The sequence below is a fragment of the Nycticebus coucang genome, chromosome 11, assembly GCF_027406575.1.
Source record: "Nycticebus coucang isolate mNycCou1 chromosome 11, mNycCou1.pri, whole genome shotgun sequence".
Lineage (NCBI taxonomy): Eukaryota > Metazoa > Chordata > Mammalia > Primates > Lorisidae > Nycticebus > Nycticebus coucang.
The window spans coordinates 66,427,098-66,439,831 of record NC_069790.1 but is presented as its reverse complement, the minus strand read 5'-3'; the positions used below and the strand labels follow the sequence as shown (position 1 = coordinate 66,439,831).

Here is a 12,734-nt window from a genome sequence, read left to right as displayed (position 1 = left end):
AAATCGGTATGTCTTAGCAAAGCCTGAAGGTTATTTAATATTAACTAGTCTGTCTTAAAACAATTTAGGTAATTCTATGCCAAACATCAAAGACATTATCTACCATACTGACTAAAATTTTAGTTTCCTATATTCTATCAAAATACACAATATTTTACTGCAAACATCAAGGTCAGTCAAAAAATTTTACCACTGGTTAGTTATTTTATTAATAGTAAGTGGGAGCTAAACAATATGTGTACACCGCCACAAAGAATAAAGGACACGGGAAACCAAGAAGTGGGAGGAGGGTGGTGTAAGAGGTGAAGGTAAAACTAACCCACTGGGTACAATGAACACTATTTGGGTGATGGGCACACTAAAAGCCCTGACTTAAGCATTATACACTGTATTCATATAACAAAAACCTGTGTATCCAAAATGACTCTCACAGAAGTAGTATGCTTGCATTGTACACTTAAAAAGAAAAAAGAAATATGCCAAAAGGAGAAACTAAAAACATTACCTTCTTATCTGCCCTCCAGATAAATAATCACCATTAAAATCTTCTTTATCATTTTGTATTTTTCTAGGCATATGCATAAATATTTTAACTATCTGTGAGTTAATTATCTCTATTTTACCTATCAATACATTTTCATTTTATTTAATATACAGTCCATGTTAAAATTTTTAGGCATATCCCAAGACTGTTCTTCATAGCTGGTTTGTCCACCTCGGTATCTAAGGCAATGTGGCACACTGTACCTAGCTACAGTCTATCATTTTTAATCTAGTTCACATACTAATTCCCACCCCTTTACTTTCATGACTAACTTGTTGACAAGAGACAACTTCAAATTATCTTTTGTAAAAAATGCTTTAACCTCCTCAGGAATTTCAATGCGATCAAAGAGTTGATAATTTATTTCAAAACCATGTGTTAACTAACTGCACATTATGGTCTATTTCTCAAAGTTTTCATGGTATCCAGAAAAAAATCAGTCCTGGTACTATTGGGGATACTGTGCTAATTTTTAAAAGATCGGGCATCCACTTGATCTTTCTCCAATGGGAGAAGGACAGGATGCCTGCCCTTCCTGGTACAGTATCACAGTCCTTCATGATTAAGCACAAAGGAGTTAAAGCAGAAAATCTTCATTATTACTTAAGTTTAAATTACTTAAATTACCTTTTCTTTGTGGTCTCTATAAATCAATTCCCCCAAGTATTCTTTCACCCATCAGAGAGAATGTAAATAAGAACTTGTTCCTTTTGGGCTGAGTAGTACCAGTTTACACAAATTAATGTTTATTTAGTATCTAATAAGGTTTTCTATTGAGGGAAGCTGGGCTCTGTTTTCTCAAGGTTTTTGCCAAGTCTCATAAATCTGGGAAAAGGCAGTCAGTGTAACCCCTGCTAATAACCAAAGTGGCCACACACAGAATAAATAAAGGCCTAGTTTATAAAGCCGTCACTGAGAGACCCTACTGGAGTAAACTCAGATTTCTCAGTATTAATTTATGGAGTGTGCAATGCACTTTGCACTCAAAGAAAGAGAATAGAAAAAAAGTAAAAAAAAAAAAAAACACACATTTAAATGAAGCTTTAATACATTAATGTAGTATTTAAATTTAATAGCCAGGGGGGAAAAAACGAAAGAAAAATAAAAGCAATGTGTTTCTGTGAACCGTATGGAAGTTAGCAATACATTTTATTTGGTTTTGGTGTATTAGAACTTAAAAGCAATTATATATCATCATCACTAAAGGACTTATTAGCATCTCTTGCCTAATTTTTATTCAGCTTACTAATATAACAGACTGAGGCAAAAATACCAACTAAAACACTGAGAAAGTGCGTAAATTTATCTATAATTTCGGTATCAACCAAAGTCAATTCTATGCGAAGTTTCTTGTTTTAAAAGTCAAAATTTATTTCTCTAGACATGAAATTATAACCTTACTTAAAACTCCATAATAAAAACTTTCTAAAGATGTCATAATTTATTGAAAAGACACAGATTACATCAGGGAAATAAAGAATCTAGCTCGTGGTGGTCCTGTTTTTATTTAATCTCTCTCCATGGTAATGCAACATTCTCCCCAATTTTCACTGGACATGGATGTCAAGAGCAGAATGTAGACAAGTTTTAGGAAAAGGAACAAGGGCTTTTGATATCTGTTTTATTTCTGAAATCCCAGAACAAGATTCTTCACAAGAAAGGAAAGAAGGATGCCATATTTTTGTGTATGAAAAGCCCCATCAATGTTTTCTTAAATTTTATGGCTCCTTTTGCTATTACACTAGAAAGATTCCCAGACAGGCAATACGATGTGAATAGAATAACCTTTTTCTCTTTTTGACTGAGTGATGCTTTCTCAAGATAAATATAGCCCATCTTATGCATTTTTTTTCTGAATATTTCCCTCTTGAGCTATGTCCATGAATTGAAAAGACTTTCTCTGGGAATGCCAAATAATCAGACAATGTCACATCTTCATCAGAAAAAGTAATATTCAAAGCAAGTTGACCTCAGACTATTTGCTTACTAAACTTTTTCTCCCCTTTTCGATATAATTGCCTCTCCTACCTTTACCTATATAGTACAAACATTATTTTCAAGAAGATCACTTTAAAAAGAATCATTCACAATGATAAGGAGGATGTACTCCACATCTGTCATGATGCTCCATGCAATGAGGTGCGGCACTGAAATGAGCAGTACACTGGCAAAAAGTCAGACCATGTGAGGAGCGTGGTCTGCAGCATGCCTGACACAGAAGCTCCAGAGTAAATGGTAGTAATTGTATTAGTGATTTCAAGGGGGTTAGAAAGAAGAATAGCATAAATACATACAGTCACATGTGGCTTAACAATGAGAAGACTCTCTAAGAAATGCATCCCTAGATGATTTCATCATTGTGTGAACATCACAGCGGGAGCTTACATAAACCCATGTCCTAGCCTACTATATGCCTAGACCAAATGGCATAGCCTCTTGTTCCAAGCCTACAAACTTGTACAGTATGTACTAAACACAGAAAGCAATTGTAGTGGAAATTATTTGTGTATCTGAACATAGAAAAGGTTCAGCAAAAATATGGTATTATAATCTTATGGGAGCATGTTCATAATAGGTTGTTATGGGGCAGCACCTGTGGCTCAGTGGGCAGGGCGCCGGCCCCATTTACCAAAGGTGGCAGGTTCAAACCCAGCCCCAGCCAAACTGCAACAAAAAAATGGCCGGGCGTTGTGGGGGCACCTGTAGTCCCAGCTACTTGGGAGGCTGAGGCAAGAGAGTTGCCTAAGCCCAGGAGTAAGAGGTTGCTGTGAGCTGTGACGCCATGCACTTTACTGAGGGTGACAAAGTAAGACTCTGTCTCTACAAAAAAAAAAAAAAGGTTGTTATGTGGCAAATGACTGTAACATATATGTAATATAATGCACTTACAGAGTATCCTAGTACTCTCTAGTAAAAATATGAGGCGAGACATATAATTTTAAGTATTTTTGCAGTCACATAAGAAAAGTTATATATAAAGTAATATATAAAGTTTTATTTAATCCAAAAAAGGATTAGATTTACTAAAATTACTTCAAAGAAACGAACATAACTTATTAAATTTAAATTAATTAAAATTAAATAAGATAAAAGATGAGTTTAAGTGTAGTTTCAAAACTTAAGAAAATGGGAGTATCTACAACCCTTCATCCTCCTCTTTAGGGTTAGAAAACATTTTACTATAAGATGCAGGGTTATACTTCATCTGATAGAAAAATGAATACAATTTGCACAACTATCAGAATTTCTGGTAAGAGTTTTAGCAAAGTTTCTGAACATGTATACACAGTTTTTTTTTGTTTTTTTTTTTAATTTAGGAACCAACCTGTAATATCCAACACTGTTATGTCAGCCGAGAGGTCAAAATTAAAGCTGCATTTGCTCTTAACTGTTCTGAGTAAGCAATTAGCCCCTTACCCTTAGTTTGAAACATCTGATTGGTGTAAAGCAGAGATTAATATTTTATAGAATTTTATTAGGATTTGTTATGGCTTCCTTCTTTAATATCAAGCTGTTAGTTAACATAGCAAAGAATTGAGAAAATCCCACTATGAATCAAACTTTATTTAGATAAAGAGAACAAATAAGTTTTGGAGAGAAGTCCTGTAGCAGCTGGATAATATACACAATTCCATCTTGGCTTTTATTAGTGCTTAGTTTGGTTTAATTTTATTTGTTTATAAAGTATGAAGGAAAAATATAATACTTGCAACCTCATTAGGAGTGTTGCAAGGGCTCTGAACTGTTGACTATAAATGACAGCTTCACAACAATCTATCTTTGAAATTTTTAAACTCTTCCTGGAATGACTGTGTTCAAGTATAGGAATTATAATGGCAGGTATATTTTTATTATCCTTATTTTATCTAAATCTAGAATAATGCTTGGTACATAAGACATATTCAATTTATTAACTAGTATCAAAAAAACAGTAACTGAATGAAAGAATAGAGACAATACAAATTGGAAAATGATGCTCTGAACAAAGAAGAGCCTTTAATGTTTCATTGTTTTTGAAGGCTATAGACTGAGGTACATTCCTTGAGTCAAACAATAGGATAATAAGACATATTTTCATGCTGCTCCTGTTGGTTATTCTCAATTCTAAAGGCATTTAAGTATACTACGAGAAATTGAAAAACTTGCCATTTTAAAAGCTACCTTGTTGGAAACTTGGTAGTTCTTTTTTTTTTCTTTTTTGAAGAACTACCATAAAAGAAACAGAAAATTATGAGAAACCATATCTTCACATCTTCTCATTAAGTAAGATCATAAAATGTGGTGCTTTTTTTGTTTGTTTTTTGTTTCAAGACAGTCTTATTTTGTCACCCTTGGTAGAGTGTCGTGGCATCACAACTCATAACAACCTCAAACTCTTGGGCTCAAGTGATTCCCTTGCCTCAGCTTCCCAAGTAGCTAGAAATACAGGCACCCACCACAACGCCCGGCTATTTTTAGAGAGAAGGTCTCATTCTGGCTCAGGCTAGTCTCCAACCTGTGATTTCAGGCAATCCACTGGCCTTGGCCTTCCAGAGTGCTAGGATTACAGGCATGAGCCACTGCTCTCGGCCTAGAATTGTTTAATAATTAAAAAGCAAATGTCATTAAAAAGAAATAAAGTTCTGTCAGTGGCATAAAAACACACACACACACACACAAAGAAAAAACATCTGGTCGGGGGAAGGATCTATAATGGTGACAAATTATAATGTATTTGTAAAAAAAGTTATTTATTACTCAAATAAAAACCTTTGAGAGATTCAAAAACATATAGAGTTGTCCCGGGTATCTGTAGGAGATAGGTTCCAGGATTGTGTATGGATACCAAAATCTGTTGATGCTCCATTCCCTTATACAAGTGGGTGTGGCACCTGCATATGTACCTATAACTTACTAATAATATATATTGCTCAGTCCTTTCGCTCTCTTATATTTTAAATTACTTATAAAACTGAGCACAATGCCCATGCATCATTTCATTCCCATGATTCAATGTGGTACTTAGCAGGCAGCAAATTTAAGCTTCGCTTTATGGAACTTTGTTCAATTATTTTTTTTTATATATTTAATATTTTCAGTCTGTGGGTGATTGAATCCACAGATGTAATATCTATGCATATAGACAGTTGACTGTACATTTAAAAAAAAGCCAGTAGGTCTAACTGGATAATTCAATCTACCTTACTCAATATACCTTATATTTGTATAGTACCTTATAATTTTCTAACAATAAATGTGTTTTTATGTATATGTGTTTACATATATCATGCACATACATACAGCCACATTTCACTTCTTATATTATTTTAAAATCCTTTACATAATTCTGCATTTAAGAGATGTTGCAATTATACTGATAAAAACAAATGGATCATATTTTTGAAAGAAAAAACAAACTATCCTAATAGCAGATACCACAAGTAAAATAAATAGAAGTGTGAGACACAAGAACCAGTTTCCTAATATGTTTCCAAATATATATTTCTGGAAGAATATACAGTAAAATCTCCAGATATTGGGTGTGACAAAGCATAGATTCCAGTGAATGGATGCAGGCTAGAAAGGGATGTTGCAAATACTCAGACGAATATTTTATTTAGCATGAATAATTCAAAAGACTATATCAGGAATAGAAAGTTTAAAAGATAGAATATTGGTACAGCAAGTGGGATGAAGTAAGTGAACCAGGAAAACGTTTATTATTCTAGAGGATGGGTTCACCTGGTTGCAGACCCCGCAATGTTAACATTATACCATCACAGTGCCAGCTGCAGAAATAGTTTTCTGTCCATAATTTAAAACCATCCATATGTCTGTCTGTAAATACATCTCTATGTACTCTACTAGCTACCTAGTTCGAAATTAACATAGTACCAATAAAGAAAAATACAACACCTCAATCAACTTACAAGCGAAATCTGGAAACACATCCATGCTAAGTGTATGCATATATAAATATGTATATTTTTTCTGACACATAGACCATAGGATTTTATGAAAATAAAAAGTCAAATCATTTATTCTTATAATACCTATTATTAATATATTATTTATTTTTTTCTAAATGTTCATTTGCCTAGATATAGTTTTACTTTCCTAGCCGTGTGCTAATTAATTGTTTTCTTCTCTTTTAGCTGTATTAAATAACTAGAATCATTTCTGGATGGATAACATCGGTGAGGTGCCCTAATCACATCATAGCCTCTGTTTATTTGACTGACCGACTACTTCATCTCCCTATCAATTTTATGGAGCCTTTTAGCTGGAAGAGTGTGCCACATCCCTAATATACTAGCCGATCCACCACTAGTTTTGGATTTTATTCCCTCAAACACCTACTACCTAGAAATATTGAATAATATTGAATAATAGTTTCAACTCATGAATAAAATTAAACCAATTACCCCTGCCAGGGAAGCTGGCTAACTGATTACCTTACTCAGAAATTATGATGACTGAATCTATTGAACGTATGGGAACTTGATTAACAAAGTAGATTGCAGGAAATAGCATTAAAAATGAATAGGTGGAAAAAAAGAACAAATCAAAATTTAAACTTAAATCACCTGATTGTCAACCATAGCTATTAAGTATCACCATTAGTGATCGGCTGTAATTAACTCTACCTGGGATATGTAAGAAGAGCTCTCTCTTTTGTTTTTCTTTTCACTCAAACATTAATTCATATTCTTGACTATTTATCTTAATGTGCTTCAGTTTTCTGTTCTGAGGTTTCAGTGGAAACATTGAGAGTGCTCACAGATCATGAAGCAGGAAATAGTTAACATCATTTAGTTTAAAGACTCATATTTGAAACTTTCAAATAATTGAGATAAGATTTCCACTAAAATCCTTAGCTGGGGAAAATACACATTTCTATAAGATACTTGTTTTTAAAAAGGAAACAATGTTTGTATAGTTAACTGGGTTATTAAAACACAAAAATGATATAAAATGGAAAATGTGTTCAAATTCCCTTCCTTGGAGCACCTCAGAGTATATTTGCAGTTAATGTAGACACAGGAGAAGATAATGCCCTCCTCTCTGTACAATATATCTCACGTAGGCTACTAAAACGAGGGGTTCCTCTGAGCGTAGTTAGAAACTTCGAAAAAAATTATTCCAAACCTTTAAGCACTGTGTCAAAATTAAAAATAACCTAATAAATACTGGTAATAATATTTTCTTAAAAACATGCAAGTCACACTTGCCTCAGGCATAGTGATGGTCCCTGCACCATCACTGTGCGAGCTAAGATCACATTTCCAAAGTCACAGTCTCTGGTACTGTGAATCCTGGAAAATGTTTGCAGCAACAGGGCTGAGAAAACCTACAAAATACTGACATGAAAGTAGAAAACATTGAGTTTTTATAGTCGCTTTACAGTGCCACCATTCACGTTCACTGTAGCCGAAGCTTCTGGACTTCTCAAATTTAACAAGATTCAAGGGGTAGGATTCACATTAGCATCTAACAGTCTGGATTCATGATTCCAAAATTGTGAGCCAAGGACATCTGCAGTACTACTGTGAACTCACCAGACATGAGGTGAGACATTTTAAAATTTCAAGGTAAACACAAGAACGCTCAACATCTGTCACAAACGGCATGAACTACTCGTCAAGGTATTTCACACCTTCAACATTAGAGAGTACTACGTTTCCTTCGAGAATGTCATAGCTCTGTGAAGCTGGGTTCTCAGTCGGTGACATGAGAAAAAATAAGTACCTCCTGAAAGGTCACGTGTACTGGGTAAGGAAGCTCTCAGTGTTTCATCGGATCCAAAGCTGGAGAAGTGGGCAGGGTCCAGCATGCAGACATACTCCATTAGTAAAGTAGTTAATAAGTAATTTAAGAATAAAAAAACTATTGATTTTATGTTTTGTTTCAACTTAGGTTGTCAGGACATAAATACTTATTAAATTGTTTTGGCTTAACTATCAATAAGCATTTGTATGTTGGTCTATTGATGTAATGGAAAAAATTATTAAGCTGCTAAGGTAATAACAGAAAAATATTGAAAAGTGCTTTTCTAGAAAATAAAATATATATATATATATATATATATATATACACACATTACTGTAAGCATGATCATCAAACCAGATCTGAAAGGGCAATTGTGCATGTAATGTACTAACTCATTTCCCTCTTTAATCTTAACACTCATCTTGATATTCCCTTTACTATTCCGTACTTTTTAGCTTTTGCTAGATGTATAGCTAGAAGATTACAGTCAGTTAAGCTTTTCTATGTTGTGGTGCTCTGAGTTTAAGAATAAGTTCACCGGGTAGGTAAAGTCTGGTGTGACAAGGCCCTTATTGTGGGACCATGACTAAGCCCCACAGGAATGAGTCCAAAGACGACTTTCTTTACATAGACTTCCCTCTGGGCTGAACGGTGTTATTTCATGTTGCCTGTTACTCCCTTTCATTGTAAATGTTGGACAAACATAAAAAATGTATATACATTTTAGGAAAGGGAAAAATTGTATTAAAATTATAATACTCAATATATGCCAATAACATTTGCCATCTTGTCTGTTGTATCTTATGTCTCTTGTAATTGCAGAAGTCTGACTTGAATTTTCAATTTTACACAAACACACACTCCCACACATATGCTACATATATATAATTAGAGAGGTTAGCTCATATTACTGAGACTGAAAGTCAAGGGAAGTTATATACAATGAAATTGCTGCAGGAAGCCTATGTAAAACTGAGTAGGGAATGTGAGGTGTTGTTATTCAGAAAGACTTCCCTATATTGGTCCTCTGCCCTCTGTAGTCCATGTGCTTCCCTTTTTTCATTCTTTACTCTGGAAATCTTCAATATTAACCAGATAAATTTCTCCAAGTTTGTATAAAACTTGTATATAAATAATAATTTCTGGCAATCCTTTCTAATCTCAAATTAAAACAAAGCCAATAAACAAAAAATAGTACGATATTCTTAACAAACATATTCATTATCACTTTACAACTTTCTATTTTTCTTTAATTTTTAACCAATCATTATCACTTCAATCTCTTCCTTGTTTTGCATTTCTGTTTTATTTATACCTATACTTAAAGGCAGGACAGTATCTGTTTGTAGAGAGTGAGTACTCTTTGATCTTTGATTTTGATTATTTCAACCACCTGTTAGACAAACTTTACTGCAGTGTGTAATAAGTAACAACTGAATTACTTCTTATTTATTATTACAATAAGCCAAGGTGGCATGTGAAAAATCATTGCCAACCATAAGCAAATGAAAGATATACCAATATTCACAATTAAATTTGATCTCACGTCACCAAATTAAATGATTTGATAAGAAAAAGACATCACTATTCTTGCCCCCACATGAATAGTTTATAATTTGAGGACAACACTATGTCCTCAAAGACAAGTTATCGATGATGAAAATGACCTCAGGTTGGGTAAGAGTAAAAAAAGTTAATCACAAGCTTATAGTAAAATAACACAAACTATAATTATGCCTGACAAATGATGAAACAACACAACATTAATGAAACATATGGCGCTGAATTTTAGGACAGCTATTAGTAATTTAATAATAAAAGGCTTAGTGGCCTTTTGGGCTAAGTGCCCATAGCACAGTGGTTATGGCACAGGCCACGTACACTGAGGGTGGCCAGTTCAAACCTGTACCGGGCCAGCTAAACAACAATGACAACTGCAACCAAAAAATAGCTGGGCATTGTGGTGGGAGCCTGTGGCCCCAGATACTTGGGAGGCTGAGGCAAGAGAATCACTTAGGCCCAAGAGTTTGAGGTTGCTGTGAGCTGTGATACTACAGCACTCTACCAAGGGCGACATAGTAAAACTCTGCCTTAAAAAAAATAAATTAATAATAATAAAAAAGGGCATTTGCTAAGATTATGCCTTCATATTGAAGAAACATGTCTTCAAATGCAGATTGATAATCTTATCAAAATATCCTCTATAAATAGAGTATATTTTAGAAAACAAATAAAAATGTGAATTAGGGGCCAAGCATGGTGGTTCAAGCCTGTAATCCCAGCACTTTGGAGAGCCAAGTTTGGAGGATCATTTGAGGCCAGAAGTTCAAGACAAATGTGTATCAGGATTACACATTGACCAATTACTCATTGCCCATATGGTCAATTTTGTAATTATACATATATAAAAATAGTAAAGCATCCCCAGCACAGTGGACCATCTTTAGTTCTGGAGCACCATTGCAGGTCAAAGTCTAATCGAATAGCCTCAGAAATGAGGACACTGCCATGTTCACAACAAGAAATCACAGAGAAGCTCTGACTTCTAATTCCAAGAGAGGTAAATTAATTATTTTCAGGCAATTTCTATCCTAGTGACAGCATTATAGTGACAGGGACTGGGTCCAAGATTCCTCAAATACCAAAATCTCTACAGTACTCATGTTCTGTCGTCTCCCCATGGAGCCCTCAGAAAAAGTCGACCCTCCATAACAGCTGTTTTGCATCCCAAGAATATTTTTTCTGTTTTGTTGAAAAAGTCTGCATATAAGTGGACCCTTGCAGTCCAATCCTGCATTGTTCAAAGATCAACTGTATGCAAGTAACAAAACTCAAGCCACTATAACGACTTTACACTGTACTTGTTTTAGTGAATCAGTGAGGTTATATAGCAGAGACTCAAACGTTATTTGTATTCCCACATCTTCTTGGAGTGATCATATCCAGAAGGAACATTGCATATGGTGTGGACATAGATTATATCCAAAGTTTGCCCTGGTAAACAGACATGAAGACTGCTTCCCAAGACTGTTTGCTGATGTAATAACAAGTATTATTAGTCAAAGTTCTCCAGATAAATTGAATAGGAAAATGGAGACAGAGAAAGATGAGTGAGAGAGAGAGAGAGAAAGAGAGAGAGAGGATTTATTGTGGAGAATTGTCTTACATAATTATGAAGATTGGTGAGTCCCTTCAGCCCTGGAGAGCTGAAGACCCAGGAAATCAATAGTGTTGTTACAATATATGTTCAAAGATCTAGGAACCAGAAAAATCACTAGTATAGTTCTAGTCCAAAAACTTGCAGGCTGTACATCCAGGCATAGGACAAGTTTCAGTTCTAGTCCAAGGTAGAAAAATAAGTGATATCCCAGCTCAAGCCAATCAAGCAGAAGAAAATTCCTTCCTACTCATGGGAGGGTCAAGACTTTTATTCTCTTTATTCTTCACCTGATTGGATGACATCTACTCATGTTAAGGGGGCAATCTACTTTACTCCATTGATCAATTCAAATTAATCTTATCTAGAAGTACCCTTACAGGCATACCCAGAATAATGTTTAACCAAATGTCAGGGTATCCCAGGCCCAATCAAGTTGACACAATTAACCATCACAGAAACCCTTACCTGCTTTTTCTTTTCAGCATACAATGCCTTACTGCTTGTTGCTGACTGCCTCATTGCCAAGCCACCATATCCCCTATGACACCGAACAAAAGAAGGTTAGATGTTACAAACAGAGAATTGCTAAGATCCAAGCCCTCCCCCTGTTCTGTTTTCCTAGGATTAGTTTGGATATATGTTAATTAAAGGTTGAATTTTAATAATTTACAGTGACTGATACTCTTTACCTTTCAAAAGAATCTTTATATATAAAATTAATATATATATTATATATATTTATATATAAATACTATATCTATAAAATATATACATTTTTAATAGAATAAAACATGGATGTTCCCATGGTAGGAAACTTCAGTGGAGTGGCAGGGAGGTGCACCCCTGATCCCCCATCAAACGTCCTACAAATCCTGCCATGTGGGGGGTCTGCCGCTTTCTCTATACCAAGGCTGACCAGACGTTTACTTATTACCATTTTGGAAATGAGCATGTATAAAATGCACTCGCACGGTTTGTGATTTTTATTACAAATGAAGTAATGGGCAGGATGGCAATGATTTGAAGCACAGTGGTACAGACTGTTTCCTTGATTATAGGAAACTAAAAGTGCAGTATAAAGTGCACTTTGTAAACGTGCCACAGAGAACCATAAAACTGAATAAACTCATTGACCGAAATACAACACAAGGTGATAACTTTAGGTTTGCCCTGAATAATAGACAGCTATAAAAGATAATTAGGTTCAAACACCTAATCTAGAGAAAAAGAGTAAAACTTTTTTCAAAAATGTATAAATATAAAAATAATTTAGCTAAACCT

General features: G+C 34.6%; 1 protein-coding gene across 2 annotated transcripts in view; it reads right to left on the bottom strand.

Annotated features, from left to right (window-relative positions):
* SEMA3D (semaphorin 3D) overlaps positions 1–12,734 on the bottom strand; it is a 206,112-nt gene that overhangs the window by 161,694 nt on the left and 31,684 nt on the right. Inside the window, exon 2 of one of the 2 annotated variants that reach the window (XM_053553864.1) lies at positions 11,919–11,991. The exons of the other annotated variant lie outside the window; for it this stretch is intronic. The gene's annotated coding sequence lies outside the window, so the exon portion shown is untranslated. The remainder of the gene's footprint in view (positions 1–11,918; positions 11,992–12,734) is intronic. 2 annotated transcript variants of the gene reach the window in all.